Genomic DNA, 13,016 nt, shown 5'->3' with positions numbered 1-13,016 from the left:
CTATTGATGTCACAGACCAGGTTGAGGATGCCTGTGTAGGTTACTTGAGTGGAGCTTGACTTGCGGATATACAGCAGTCCCATCAAGGCAGAGTCTGAGATTGCTTTGTATGCCAGACAGTGGTCACCTGTGAGGAGTCTGTATGAAACTGGGTAGAGGGACAGGGCTTTTAGCCTATCTGTGTAGGGCAGATATTTGAGGCCCTGGATTCTCCTGGTGAGGTACCTCTGTGGTCTCTCCAGCTGCTGCATGTACTTTGCAAGGTACATGCCGAAGGGGGAATTGTATTTAATAATTGGCCTTATAAGGGAATAATACAGGGATGTTATGACCTCCTTGTTCCTAGATGAGATACCCTTACTTATGAGGTGGGCCATGTAGAAAGCTTTCCTTACAACGGAAGCAACATGGTTGTCAAAAGTCAGGTTGCTATCAATCTGGCTGCCCAAATCCTTCACGAACGATTGCATGCTTAGGACATTGTTATTAATGTTATAATATGTGGGGACATCACTATCCCCAAAGGGGATGATGATGATGCATTTTTTTGGCATTCAGATTGAGGCCATGTTTCTGGCACCAGTTATTTGTTTGGGTGAGACCCTCTTGGAGGACATCCACATCACTAGGGGAATTGATGACCGCGCCCAGCTTACAGTGCTCTGCAAACTTGGTCAGCCATAGCCCACTGGTTTTGGCCTGCACCTCAGAGAAGTACATCCTGAATAACAGAGGCCCAAAGACCAATCCCTGGGGTATGCTGCTCATTAAGGGTCTACTGCTTGAGGTGGCTTCCCTATTTTGATTAGGTGGGCTCTATCAGTGATCCAGTTTGCTACTCATCTGGTAACATATGGAATGATACCTAGTTGAGAGACTTTATCAATTATGCCCAAGTGGGGAATAGTGTTGAAGGTTTTGGCCAGGTCAAGGTACGCATTGTGCACCGTCTTCCCCTCGTCTATGGCTTTGGTGACGGTCTAAAAGAAGTCGACCAGATTTAACTGACATGACCTACCCCTGACAAAGCCAAACTGTGTGGGGTCGAGTGTTTGTAGGTTGCCAATGTGCCTGTTAGTGAGGTCCATGATAATCTATTCCATGGCCTTGCAGATCAGGCTAGTTAGACTGATGGGTCTATAATTTGCCGGATCAGTGGACACTCCACCTTTGTGTAAAGGGATGGCAGTGGCTTTCCTCAACTTGGCTGGGGCAAAGTTGGTATTCAGGCTTTGGTTGAATAGGGTGCCTAATGGTGCTGCAAGTTCATGCCTGAGTTCATGTAGGATGCAGCCTGGTAAGTTATCAGGTCCCATGGAGGCTGTATTTTTTGCCTTTGAGAGTGCAGTGATGACCTGTTCCCTAGAGATAAGGGGAGAGGGCAGGTACTGGGAATGTCCTGATTTACTGACTGGGAGGACAGAGGGCTGAAGTTTTCACTGAATCTGTCAGCTAGTGGGTTGGCTATACCTACAGCATTTGTGCATATGGTGTCCTTGACCACCAGTTCTGAACAGGTATGGGTGCTTCCTTTGAGAGTGCTGACATATGTGAAGAAGGCCTTATGATTGCCTTTAGTGGAAGTATCCAATTTGGAGTCAAAATTGGGTGTAGAGTATTTCTCTAGTGCTCTTATTTGCTTGTTCAGGCTAAGCAGAGACTACTTCAAACTGGGCACCTGCTCCGTCTTGGTCCTGGACAGCAATTTTTTCCTTTTGTTATAAAGTTTATTTACTGCAGATGTCCACCAAACAGGTTTACTCTTTCTTGTGGAGGATGATTTTGTCTTGTCGGGTATTCCTGATTCCATGCAGCTATATAAATGCTCGTATAGTACTTTGGTGTAGATTTGGATATTGGTGCCAGTTCCTACAGAGGGGGAGGGGGCTGTGAAGCTGTTTACACCATCCCAAAGGAGGTTGTAATCAGCTATGGAGAAGGTCTGGAGAAGGTTTTTGTTTGACCCTAGCTAGAGGGGGGTCAGGGGAGATGGTGACTTCAAAAGTGACCACTTCATGGTTGGATCTTACCATGGAGGATGATACTGTAGGGGTGCTGCAGTGGTTACTCATGTTAGTTTATACCAAGTCCAAGATATTATCACCTCTTTTGGGGGTACTGACTAGCTGTTCCAAAGCATTTGCATTTATAGAATCAGGGAATCTCTGGGCATTTGTGTTCTGGCATGAGTAGTTTTTCTAGTCTATGGTTGGGTAGTTAATGTCGCCCAGGATCAGAGTAAAGGGTTGAATCCTGATACATTCGAAGAGGTTGAGATAGGTGAAGTGGCCATCTTGAGTCAGATTTGGGGGCCTGTAGCTAGCTATGATTTGAATAGGGGTCTTGTCAACAGTTAACTGCACCTGGAGTGTCTCCTGTGTGGCGTAATGTTTGACCAGCCTGGAGGTGTGTGTGTTTTTAATATATATTGAAACTCCAGCTCCTTCAGCTTTGCTGCCCACAGTTTGGGGTCTGAATGTATGACAGGATGAGTAACCAGGTAAGGCTGGGATGCTCTCCACTGCTTTGAACCAGGTTTTTGTGACTGCACAAATGTCAGCATCTTCTAGTGTTAAGAATGCTTGCAATGAGTGCAGTTTCAATGTTTAGACTTCTAGCATTTAGCAGCATGACCTTTAATTTGCGTTTTGTTGAAATTTTTATGTTGGTAGTATCAACTTCATGACTTTTCCTAAAAAAGGCACTATGGGGGAGGCAAGGACCTTTGCCAGAAACCTGAAGCCCAAGTGAGACAGATGCAGTCCATCTCTAGCAAAGCATGTTGATCATATCTTCCCAGGCTGTCAAGTACTGGATCCCCCTGGAATGATACCAGAAACTAAGCCAATTATTAAAGTCAATCATTTTCTGTTTGTATTGAGGCATCATTCTGGGTGACAGTAGAATGCTGCTTAAGGCTAGGGACATACCTGCCTGGGACACATATTCAGCAAGCTCAATCATGTCTCAATTCATATAGTCCAGGGAGGTACATATCACGTGTTCATGCAAACATGGACTATGACAGACTCGTAACAGTACCTGTTGTTGAGAGACTTGAGTGCATGTATGATATGGTGGATTCTGGCACCTGGCAAACAACTAACTGTGACTTCCTCCTTATCCAGCCTGGTAAGAGGCACATCTGTGTGTCTCACAATGGAGTCTCCTCTGACTAATATGTTGGGTTTATGGTTAGGCCTTAGTGGTTGCAAGACACAGGTGTGTGGACTATGTGTGGTATATTGGCCTCTGCTGCACCCATTCTAAAACTAGCCCTCCTTGGATTTGTGTGTAGAGGAAGCTCCTGTAGTGATATGTGCCTGGGGTGGGGGGGGGGGGGGTTGTGGTTACTACTTCTTTAATTTTCATCACAGGCAAACCTTAGAGGTGTGCACATGAGGTCATTACAGCTTGTACTTGGACTCAGGACAGTGTGGTCATTGTTTTATTTTACTTTTCTCACTTAACTATAATTTGTGTAGGGGCAGTGTACTGTCTAGGAGCAGTAAAGTAGAATAAACTACTGCAATGATAAATGTTTTCACTTTCCTCACAATCACACATAAGGCATGTATACAGGTGGCTGCCCTTGGAGTTGGGGTGAGGATGCATGCTATGTATATTTCTGTCAGCGGTCTCTAGAAATGCATGACTGTAGCAATTTGAACCTCTGCTTTCATCCCAGTCTAACAACAGAGAGATGCGTAAGCAGTATTTTTTTTTGGGGGGGGGGGGGGGTTGGGAGGAAGGCAGTTCCCAGACATGACCTGTATATCCAGACAACAACTAGATTGTTAGTTTATTGAGAGCTACTATTTTGTCATCTATGAACATTAATCCTAGGGTACATTTTATGTCTTCCTTGAAAGAAAAAAAAAAATAAGACTGAAATTATTTTCTTACTCAAGTTTTTTGTTTAGGTCACCACTGGATTAAAAGGCTCAGAAAATGCTTTAAAATACATAGGTTCATAGGTAGGTACTAGGCTATCAGCCCTGGGGCCTATACAAGCCCAGCCAAAAAGGTACCCTGGCTTTTGCCACCCAAGAAAATTATTTTCCTATGCCCCTGTCGAGCAGAGCCACAGAGGTGATCCCCGGGGTGAATTTCCTATTTCCCATCCAATCATCAAGATTTTTCTTGAAGAGTGCTAATGAGGAGCTCTGTTTGATATAGATAGGTAGTTTATTCCAGAGTATGGGAAGTCTCTGGGACAGGAATTTATCCCTCCGGCATGTTCTGTTTATTGTGGTGACAAGGTTTAGGTCCCTAGAGGGTGTAGCTCGGAGGGATTTGGATTTCTTTAAGTGGAGCATGCTCAACAGCTCTGGGTTTTGACATAGCTTTGTATGTTAGGCAGAGATCACCTCTCAGTAGGCGATATGCGACGGAGTAAAGCTGGAGTTTTTTGAGACGGTCTGCGTAGGCCATCTGTTTGAGGCCGGTAATCGTCTTTGTGAGGTATTTCTGCGGCCTTTTCAGTTGTTGTAGATGTCTTGTGAGGTACATACCAAAAGGGGCATTGTACTCTATAATGGGTCTAATGAGTGATGAGTAGAGGGGAACAATAACCTTTTGTGATGAGGTGTGCCACGTAGAAAGATTTCCTGACTACTGTGGCGATGTGATTATCAAAGGAGAGGCTACTGTCCACCTGTGTCTCAAGGTCTCTTATCACACTTTCGGTCTTAAGTATACTACCACCTATGTTGTAGTTCATGGGTACAGAGTTTTTACCAAAGGGGATAACAATGCACTTTTTGGCACTGAGCTTGAGGCCATGGCTTTGACACTAGGCATCTGTCTCAGTGAGGCCCTTTTGTAGGATGTCCACATCATTAGGAGTTTCGATTATGGGTCCTAGTTTGCAGTCATCTGCGAACTTCATTAGCCAAAGACTTCTGTGTTAGCCTGTACTTCAGAGAAGTAGATACCAAACAGGAGAGGACCCAGGACTGAACCCTGTGGTACTCCACTTGTCACTGGTCTGAAGTCGGATTTGGAGTCTGCTACTTTCACAGTGTGGGTTCTGTCAGTGAGCCAGTTGGTAACCCATCTTGTGACATAGGGATTTATACCTAGTTTAGTGAGTTTATCTATAATTCCAGAGTGGGGGATGGTGTTGAAAGCCTTGGCAAGATCTAGATAGGCTGTGTGAACCACCTTACCCTTGTCTACGGCTTTGGTGACTGCTTCAAAGAAGTCTATCAGGTTTAGGAGACATGATCTGCCTTTTAGAAACCCGAACTGTGTGGGATACAGAGTTTAGAGATTACCAATGTCTTTGTTTATAAGTTCCATGACCTTGCAGACCAGGCACGTCAGGCTAATGGGGCAGTAGTTCCCGGGGTCAGTGGTGGCTCCCCCCTTGTGGAGTGGGATAACCATTGCTGTGCGCCATTCAGCAGGCACAAAGCCTGAGGTGAGGCTATGATTGAACATGGTACTTAGGTGGGGTGCCAGTTCGTTCTGTAGTTCATGTAGAATGCAGCCTGGGATGTTGTCTGGTCCCATGCATGCTGTGTTCTTGGCTTTGGAGAGTGTGTTTTTTACCTGTGCAGCTGTGATTACAGGAACTTTGCATTCTTCCAGTATAGAGATGGGCTCTTTAGAGGGTGAGAGAGGGGTAAAGTTAGCACTGAACCTATCTGCCAGGATGTTGGCAATATCAGTTGGGTCTGTATATTTAGTGCCATTGTGCTGTAACTCAGAGCAGATCTGAGTGTTGCCATTGAGATTCTTGACATAGCTATAGAATGCTTTGTGCTTATCTTTAGAATCAGTGGCGATTTTGTTTTCGTAACTAGCTTTGGAGAATTTTATCAGGGATCGCAGCTTCTTACTGAGGCTGAACAGGGAGCACCTCCACTCGTGGGATTTTACTCTCTTTTGCAACAGTTTCTTCCTTCTGCTGTACAGTTTGTTTATGGCAGGGGACCACCAGATTGGCTTCCTTTTTTTGGAGGATAGCATCTTGGTTCTGTTTGGGATAGCACGATCCATGCACTCATGTAGGTGCTTATAAAGTGTGATTGTGTAGGATTCAGTAGTTGTAACTGTATTGTCCATCTGCATGGGTGTCATGAAGTTTACCACTTCTGTTTTAAGAAGCATGAAGTTGACTTTGGAGAGATTTTTAACCATGGTTTCCTTAATGGGGGGTGGAGGCAGGATGTGGATATGTAGGGTAATTAGCTTATGGTCAGATCGGACCAATGAGGCATTGACGTCAGGTGTGGAACACCGGTCACTCATATTGGCAATGACTAGATCTAGGATATTGTTGCCCCTGGTGGGGGTGTGGATAAGTTGATCCAGGGCATTGGAGTTTATGAATTCCTTTAAGCGTTGGGTGAAGGAGTTGGTACATGAGTAGTTTTCCCAGTTAATGGTGGGGTAGTTGAAATCGCCCATTATTAGGATGCTTGGTTGAACCCTAATATTTTCCTGTACATCAAGAAAAGAGGAGTGAGAATCCTGGGGCATGGTGGGTGATCTGTAGCAAGCTACAATTTGGATTGCAGTTTTGCCCAGAGTTAGTTGCACTTGGATAACCTCTGCTGCATTATGCTGAGCAACTAGCCTGGAGGTGTGGATATCCTTAATGAATATAGACACACCTCCGCTTTTGGTGTTCTGGTCCAGGTTACATGGCCGAAAAGTGCAGTATGAGTTATAGCCTGGTAGTGCATGGGGTGTTATCTGGAGCCTTGAACCAGGTCTCAGTCACTGCACAGATATTGATGTTCTTCATTTTAAGGAGTGCCTCGACTGAGTGCATTTTGAGATTTAGACTTCTAGCATTGAGTAGCATCACCCTCAGTTTTTGCTTGCCTGTTCCTGTTACGGTGGTGAATTTGTCATTTGAACCTTGCCTAAAAAGGGCTCTATAGGGGCGGCAAGAACCTTAGCCAGTATCCGGAATCCCAGGGGTGACAGGTGCAGGCCATCTCTGGTAAAGCATCGTGGTCTGTCGACCATGTCATCCCAGGCAGACAGATACTGGATTCCTTTAGAATGGCACCAGAAGCTTAGCCAATTGTTGAAGTCCTTGCACTGCGGCATCATTCTGGGTGATGGCAGAATGCTACTCAGGGCTAGGGTCATACCTGCCTGGGCTACAAGATTGGACAGCTCTTCCATGTCTCTTTTCTTGTAGTCCAGGGAGGTACATCTCAGGTCGTTCACACCAACATGGACAATGACAGAGTCATATTTGTACTTGTTGTGGAGTGACCTGAGTGCGTGGGTTATGTGGCGGATCCTGGTACCCGACAGGCAGCTGACAGTAACCTTCTCCTTGTTTAGCATGGTGAGTGGGACATCAGTGTGCCTGACTATTGAGTCGCCTATGACTAGTGTGTTGGGTACGTTGTTTTACCTTATTGGCTGTGGTTGAGTGGCACACTGAGTCTGCGGGCTATGTGTCATTTGGGTTGTGTTGGGGGGTGGACGTTGCTTGCATTTCTGCTTTGGAGGTCTCTGTTGCTTGAGCAGATTATTATTGAGAGCCTCTGTAAATGTTTTTGTGTTTCTAAGTGTGGATTTTGGTGGTGTAGATTTAGTGAGACTATGTGATGAGTGTGGTGTGGTGCAAGTGTTTACCTTCTCCTCTTGACTGTCAAGTTCAGTCTTGATTGAAGAGAGCTTTACCTCCAGTTTGGCTAGAGAAGTGCATCTCTCACTGTTGTAATGTTGGGTGGTAGGAGGAGAGGGTTGTCTCTGTATATGAGGCAATTTCTACATTGCCCTAAGATGCCCAGATTCATCAGATAGACAGCAGAGAACACTGGAAGCTGACCCTTGGACATGCCTGAATAAAAAAACTATTTTCCTCTAGATAAGTGAGGAAAGTGAGTACAAGAGCTGTTTTTCTCTAAGCAAGTGAGGAAAGAAAGTACCAAATCTGTTTTCCTCTAGGTAATGAGGAAGACTGAGTGCTGTAGTAATTAGTAGGTTATTTAGTGCTTACAAGTTTTGAACAAGTGCTGATCACGAATAAGCAAATTCAAGTGCTAAAAGTAAGAATCTGTATCTGGACTAAACTAGTTACAGGAAAGGGGGGAAACAAGTGCAAATGTGGGCTTTTAAATGAGAAAGTTGAGAGAGATGGAAAAACTGCCCAAACAGCCAATAACTACAGTTTCTGGGCCAGAACCACTCCTTATGTGGTAGGGTTACCTAGTGCTTACCACTCCCACTGATAAGCTAGAAGGCTTCCCTCCAACACAGAAAGCTTGGTGGGGCTCAGAAGCTTACATGCAGTCCTGGATACAGCAAATCTGAATCTGGACTACACTAGTTACAGAAAAGGTATATATATATATATATATATATATATATATATATATATATATATATATATATATATATATACATACATACAGAAAAGTAGCTTAAACAGCAGTCAAAACAATTCAAATGCTGTGCAAGCTAGCACACTTGAGTATGTAGCAATGTTAGACCAAACAGTTTAAAAAATTCAATTAAATTAAAAATGGCTTAAAAAATCCATGAACATCTGTAAACCTATAACGTCCTGGGCCCTGGCTTATTTGAGTTAATTCTTTAATGTTTATTACTGTGCTGTTTTGTTCAGGAAAGGTGTTGAAAGGATGCAAGGAAAACTAAAGATGAAGAGCAACACAATTTCTTTCCTGAATCATAATTTCTGTTTCAAGCCATCATTAGATGAAAAGGTTGTGTAAAAAGAAAAAAAAAACTTTTAAAATTCATTTCAGAGCATATAGGGAGTTACATCATCTTGAAAAAGCTGGAGTGAAGCAAAATGAGAGAAAAGGAAGGGAAAAAGTAGTGTGCGTCGTATGGGGAGCCCAATATGGAGGGGGGCAGGAGAAGACAGAAGGGTATGTGTGTGTGTGTGTGTGGGGGCTGAAACAGACCTAGTACACCAGTTCACCTAAGTCCAGACCTTTACACAGAGTTCCTGCAATGTATTACTGTTGCAGCTAAATGGCAGTAACAGTAAATGTCCCTTTGTGAAATGGGCCAACATAGTGTAGAAATGTAAGAGCATTGTAGCTACAGGTCAATCGGTGCACACTACTCCTAAAACTCATTAGCAAGAACTAAAAGGTTGTTTAGGAATGGGGACAGTAACAGGGTGATACGCAGACTGAAATTGCCCAGGGGGTCCCAACTTACATCTTCTGGGGGTCCCCAAAATGCTAACATTGCCCCTGGGTGCCAGTCCAGAAGGATATGAGTCAAGTTACATGCTGAATGACTGGTAATGGCAGCTTGCTTTGTTTTTCAACCAAAAAGGAAAACATAAACAAATTAAACAACCTAATGCTATGTCTCAGAAAAGTAGCCATATAAAGTACAGGCATAAATAAATAAATAAATAAATAAATAAGTGGCAAAAGTAAAAGTAGGTGTGTAAAACATGAGCATAACACATCTCTGAACTTTGCACATACAATCTAAAAAAAAATATTCCTTTCTGAGTACTGATGCATACATGCATTTTGTGTGCCAGACTTACACATACCAACTCCAAGACTGTCATACCTTGAAAAAGGAATATTCCAAGAAAATGCCATCTCCGACTTAATAAATGTGCATCCATATTTTAGGCTATTCAGTCTCTATATCTCATGAAGCCGCGGTGGTGGTGCTGCGGTAGCATTGTCGACTCACACTTAGACGTTGCCCGTTTGATTCTCAATTAGAGCGTCTTCTGTGTGGCGACATGCATGAATGGGCGTTCCTTCGTTGAAGGTTGTGCGTTAGGCCCGGCAAGCCAGCACGCAAAAATCTACTGACAATCATTAGCGGACCGGAGTTCCGCTGTGGCGACCCCTAACTGGGAAAAGCCGAAAGACAACAACAACAAGTCTCTATATCTCATGACATAGGCCCAAGATTTCAAATAGTTACATTGTAGAAGACCTAAGGAGTGATCTCAAAATATCATTAATATCCTTAATAGCAGTAATATTGGCATTCCTCATGCTAATAACCTTCTAGGAGACTATTACCCAAAAATAACGACATAAAAAAGAAAAAACTGCATCTCAACAGACTTGAAAAGATGAAAACTAAATAGAGAAAGAAATGGACTCAGTCACTGTTCATGGCGACTATAATCTCTTTAAGCAGGAGACCACATATTGTAATATAGAGTCAGAGCCTATCACACTGAAATCCACTTAGTAACAGCTAATGAGGACATCAAGAGTATGTCAACAACATAGCTAGCAACCCCAAATCAAAGCCAAACATGGCGATGCCCTTGGAAAGCATCACACATATCTCACCATCTGCAGCTACATACTGGACTGGTAAGAGCTTCAAGATGAATTATACAGTCACTCATGACCCTAGATGGGATGGAACAATATGCCATTGTTCAGGCTAGATTTTCACTTTGCCTGGAACATTGTTGAGTACTCAGATAACTGAAAATAATCAACTGTGGACACCTTCTCATCCAATTTGAAATGAATCAAAGTGGTCAAAGACAAAAAGCATCATACTGAGAACAGATACAACAGCAACAGCGAACTTCACCATGGCTCAGCAACCCAAGCCAATCACTCAGCTCTCAAATACTGAAAAAAAAAGCAACAGATATGTAAAGCTTATAACTGCAGCAGCTAAAGTCATCATTCTGAGATATGGCTGGGTATTACAAAAGCTATCAGTCATGTTTAATAATCAAAGTTATTCCATAAGAATAATACTAAAATTCTGTCTAAAAGGGAGAACTGACAGGACAAGGAAATAAGACCGTACACTTTGCAGTGGAGAGTAATACTTTAGTCTGAACTCCAGTGCCATTGCCCAGCAACTTAGTCACTATGTTACATTGTACAAAGTATTCATTTTCACTTTAATACATTTAACAAATGTTTAAAGATGGATATAAATTTGTGATCATAAAACTAATGATATAGCAGAGGTGCACTCCATTATTTGCCCTCTTTTTTTCTCTCAGTCTGAAAATATGGTCACCTAACTCAAATTGAAGCTTTCTGGGTTTTTTAGCCCTTCTTAATATTTTAATGTTTTACTTTCCAACAGACTGAGGATGCAGAGGTTTTTGCTTATACACTGTGTTAAGTTCTTTCAGTTTTCAGCAAAAAATCAACCTGGGACTATTACAGGAGCAACCAAGACTCACAGCTCTTTGACAGTAACTAGGCTGGGAAAATAATTTTTAAACCGTATTTAAGTTTCTACCCTTCTGGTATTTCAGGCATTTGGGTTCAGCATTGTAGCTACTTAGCATCTTGTAAGTAATTATTTCATAGGGGAACGTATAGAAGTCAACTAAAGATAACACCTTTAAAATAGCATGATGTACACCAGTACACAATTTTCTCAGCTTTCAGTATTTGTCTCAAAATTGCTCAAACAGTATTTCATTTCCAACATTTTTTAAATTTGACATCACTTGCTTGATGGTAGTTATACTTCATTTTTACAAAAAAAAAATCTACTTTCTCAGCAAATGCTTCATGGTAATGTGTCCGTCTAGAGTAGTGACTAATGCAAATTAGGCATGTACTCTCCCCAGAAATACCAGTGGCTCCTGATTTACACTGCCAAGTCATTCAGATTGCTTACCCATGTAAAATTTCACTACTGGGGAAAAGTGACCTTTGTAAAAATATTGTGAAATCACTGAGGATTAAAGTAAAAAAATAATGACAGGTGTTTAAGTTACAGACTTCATACTCTTCAGAAAATTCATGCTAATTCATAATCTGTTATACTATCAACTTTCTAAGGTTGTAAGAGCAACATTTAAAAATTGTCCCTATTTTTGGGCCTTTGTCCCCCCATTATATATGGCTTTGTCCAGATTTCTTGGTCTTAGAGATTGAGAGGCATGCCGTGGTCATCCATTCACTACTGAGAGATTATTCACAGTCAAGCTAACCTCAGCAAATACCTGGGAATGTGCAGTGTGCTAATCTGTGTGCATGTGTCTGTTGACATATGTTTGCATGTCTGTAAAGGCATAAATGAAGCTGCATTTGAGGGAGGGCCTGTTTGCTCATGGATGGATGGGTCGATACATATGTGTGTGTGTGTGTGTGTGTGTGTGTGTGTGTGTGTGTGTGTGTTTGTGTGTGAGCACTTCCACAATTATGTCTGACAGTGCTAATCTTGGCTAGTGTGTGATTCACAGACATGTTAATGAGCCCATACATACATACAGTATATGCATACATACAAATATTTCAAGCATGACCATTAATGCCCTTCCACCCTACATATATACCAAAATTGTTGTTCTCATAATACGTGTCCTGGCTGTTCTTAAAAATGTCTAAACTACTGCTTGCTTTAATATAATTTGGTAGTCTGTTCCATGCATCAGCTGCACTCTCAGAGAACCAATTAGTACACCTCATTCTTATAATATCTTCTGCATAGGTTGTCTGATGATTCACTATTAGTTTTTGATAACCAATAGCAAGTTCTTTCTTACTGCAGCCATAGCTGTCTCTGAATTGTATTTTCTTTCTGTTGTTGTAAACGATTTACCTGCAATAGGAAATCATCACAAGTGGTGACTCTTTTTCTGATTCCTATGTTTAGTCTTACATATAAATACAGACTTAAGAAATCATAAATAATGACTGGGAATACCATTTCTAAGGTAAAGGTTACAAAAGTAAGGTTGTACTATAAATTATTTATATGGGTAGATGCTGACCATAGGTGTGCATACACATGCTCCTTCTCTCTCTCTCTATTTATATATACATATATATATATATATATATATATATATATATATAGAGAGAGAGAGAGAGAGAAAGAAATATCTGTACATGTATAAATGTATGTAAATGCATGACACTGGGCACGGGGTGTCTTTGTACTAAAGAATGCATTTTTAAAGCAGCAGGGATGACTTATATTTAAATATTTTAATTTTTATCACAGAAAAGCAAATTAATGGCAGATAGACCTAATAAAACAAGAGCAATAAGCTCTGTGTGTATTTGTGATGCTGTAGTGCTTGAAAATTT

The 13,016-nt window shown here is 42.0% G+C and overlaps 1 protein-coding gene across 1 annotated transcript in view; it reads right to left on the bottom strand.

Moving 5' to 3' along the window:
- Positions 1-13,016, bottom strand: part of SEPTIN9 (septin 9) — a 2,307,078-nt gene that overhangs the window by 1,957,090 nt on the left and 336,972 nt on the right. The window lies entirely within an intron of this gene.

This window comes from Protopterus annectens, chromosome 10.part0 (genome assembly GCF_019279795.1).
Source record: "Protopterus annectens isolate FY-2018-M chromosome 10.part0, PAN1.0, whole genome shotgun sequence".
In the NCBI taxonomy this organism is placed as follows: domain Eukaryota; kingdom Metazoa; phylum Chordata; order Ceratodontiformes; family Protopteridae; genus Protopterus; species Protopterus annectens.
The sequence above is the reverse complement of the archived record's forward strand: the minus strand, read 5'-3'. Positions and strand labels throughout refer to the sequence as shown.